This window comes from Helianthus annuus, chromosome 15 (genome assembly GCF_002127325.2).
Source record: "Helianthus annuus cultivar XRQ/B chromosome 15, HanXRQr2.0-SUNRISE, whole genome shotgun sequence".
In the NCBI taxonomy this organism is placed as follows: domain Eukaryota; kingdom Viridiplantae; phylum Streptophyta; class Magnoliopsida; order Asterales; family Asteraceae; genus Helianthus; species Helianthus annuus.
In genome coordinates this window covers 18543314-18546615 of record NC_035447.2, presented here as the reverse complement: position 1 = coordinate 18546615, position 3302 = coordinate 18543314, and positions in this window count along the sequence as shown.

Here is a 3302-nt window from a genome sequence, read left to right as displayed (position 1 = left end):
AAGGATATAGTCCCGCAAGACTAGTTTAAAGTTTTAATAGTAGTTTGTTTATAAGGGATTCAAGTCATTTTTACTTCCCCCGATTTGATGCTATCTGCCACAAGAGAAGTCTTAATAAGCTTGAATCAAGTTCTCGTAGGATCTATACACTGAACGAGGTAAGAACTTTACCCAAACCACCCTTCTAACCCCCTTCCAGGCAGTTAATGTGCTTTATATAGACCGTAAAGACACAAATGAGTGAATCCACAAAACATGAAGAGATGATAGAATAAAGTTCACTTTCAATATAAAAACTAGTTAATAAAGTCATTAATACATACCCAATGAAGAAGTTAACCAAAGCTTGGAAATCAAAAGTAATACATAAAAGATTTATCTTCAGCAAGTGATATAAGTGATTACTACACACACTCAGAGACACGACCACGGGGTCTTGTACTTGTTGTACTATAGGAGATTTTGCATATATGAAAGTTGACCATGGTCTGTGTCTCTTGTCTGCTTCTGTTTGTCTTTTCTTCATGGATTCTACCCCGTGATTGTCTTCTGATTCGTTGTTTTTGGTCTTGGGGTGAAGCTTAGAGGGTCGGTATGATGTGTCAAGTTCTCTTATTTTGTATTTATGTTGGTTTTTGCTGTTAATTTGTCCATTTTGTACAATTAAGCTCTTTTAATCCTGAAAATCAAAAGTATCCAAAGAAACGCACTTTTCCAACATTAGTATATAAAAGGATTGATTTTATACCCCAATTTGATATAATTTATATGTTTTATTTTGCGCATATCAACAAATCACCGTTTGAGCTCTTGTATCATCAAGTACCACAATATACTTATTTCGACCATTTGGTTATCGTGTTTTTCCATGTCTTAGGGATTATGCTTCGCATAAATTATCCCCTAAAAGCATTTCGTGTATCTTCATCGGTTATTGCGCCAAGTATAAAGGATATAGGTGTCTTGACCTATGCATCTCTCGTGTTTCTATTACTCGATGTGCTCGCTTCGACGAATCACATTTTCCCCTTAATAACTCCACTGTCGCTACTTCCATTGATCTTCTTGAGGTCACACCTTTTTTGGATGTGTACCCTACAATTTTCTCACCACATGCCTCTACTAAGGCTATTGTTCCAAATAAATCTACTACACCTCTTATTGTCAAAAGCTCAACTAAAACTTTCACTCCACAAACCTTACCAATATCCATCCCTTTTTTTCCTCCACACCATACTCAACAATCTGGCCCAACGATCGGCCCAACTGCTGCATCCACAATAGCTCCCACATGCCCACCTACATATTTCGGATCCACTGTTGAACTCGCTGCAGCCCCCACATGCCCACCTACATCCACGGCTAAGCCCACCGCAGCCAACATGAACCCATCTACACTCACTGCCGGTACTGTTCCTCTACTAGCCCAAACCGAACATGTGCCTACCTTTAGTGATACATCTTCATCCTCAATATCTCCTGCTGACACCTCTCCCCCTCTCCTTGATCATCACAAACACCGATTACTCCACCCCTATGGCTTCGCCACCTCCTCCTTCTCACCCTATATAACTCGTGCCAAATCTGGCATCTTTAAACCCCGCCATCGTGTGAATTTGGCGCACACGAACGTTCTCCCACTTCATCATGCCTTGCTTCTAGAGACACCAAATGGGTACATGTCATGGAAGAAGAATTCAACGCCTTAAATAAAATAACACTTGGACTCTTATTCCACGTCCAAATAATGCCAATGTCATCGGCTCCAAGTGTATCTTTCGAACTAAGTTTCGATCCGATGGATCTATTGAGCGTCACAAAGCTCGCCTCGTTGCTCAGGGATTCATTCAAGTTCCTGTCCTTGACTATTCTCACACATTTAGTCCCTTGTCAAAGCAACCACTGTTCGCATTGTCCTGGCTCTAAGCATTATACACAATTTCCATCTGCATCAATTAGATGTTAATAATGCCTTTTTGCATGGACATCTCTCTGAGAATGTGTTTATGGAAAAACGGAAGGGTTTTATTAATCCTCAGTTTCTGTCTCATGTTTGTAAATTAAACAAAGTTATTTATGGCTTAAAGCAAGCTCCTAGGGCGTGGTTTCATCACATGAGCTTGTTTCTTCTCAACAATGGCTTTTCATGTAGTCGAGTCAATCCATCTATGTTCATCTATAACCATAATTTATGCATTATGTATTTCCTCATATATGTTAATGATCTTATCCTCACGGTAATGATCAAACCACTCTTACATCCTTTATCTCATGCCTCAACAAGAATTTGCCATCAAAGATCTTGGGAAACTCAACTACTTTCTAGGAATGGAGGTTACATACACTCAAAATGGTATTTTTCTAAATCAGTTTAAATATACTTTGGATATTCTAACGTGTGCAAAGATGTTGGATGCCAAACCTGCTCTGACACCTTTGAGCGCCAATGTTTCCTTTGTCTCAATAGGTACTATTTTTCTAGATTCTACCTTTTATAGATCCATTGTGGGTGCTCTCCAATATTTAACGATCAAAAGACCTGATATTGCATATGCTATAAATTAAGTTAGTCAGTTCTTACATGCTCCGACAACTGATTATTTTCAAGAGGTTAAAAGGATTCTACGCTATCTCAAAGATACTATCGCTTTTGGGTTACATTACAGTCGTCCCACTTCCACATCGTTGTTTGGCTACTCTGATGCTGATTGGACACGTTTTATAGAGACTTGTCGATCTACCTATGGTTATTCTATATTTTTAGGGGGGAACCTGATTTCTTGGAGTGCTAAGAACCAACCAACTGTTGCCCGGTACAACTATGAGTTAGAGTATCGAGCTATGGCCAATACTGCTGCTGAAATTGTGTGGATAACTCAACTTCTACAAGAACTCCATGCGCTTCTTCCGGGCAGACCAACTATCCTTTGTGATAAAGAGAGTCCTATCTTCCTAATTCGAAATCCCGTTGCTCATAAATGGGCCAAACACATAGATCTTGATTATTACTTTTTATGTGAACTGGTGACTGCTGGTAAATTGGCCACTAAAATTGTTCCGAACAAGCTTCAAGTGGCTGACATTTTTAGAAAAAGTGCTCCAAGCTCTCAGTTTAATATTTTTCAACAAATACTTCGCATTGGGCCACCACCGTTTAACTTGCAGGGAGATGTTAGATAATATTCCACTCATTATATGTGATTTACTATTATTGTACATGTACAATTCTTTTAAGTAGTTAAAGTGTAAATGTATTGTCTATATAATATTTCTTGTAATATGTTTTATTCAATAACAAAAGA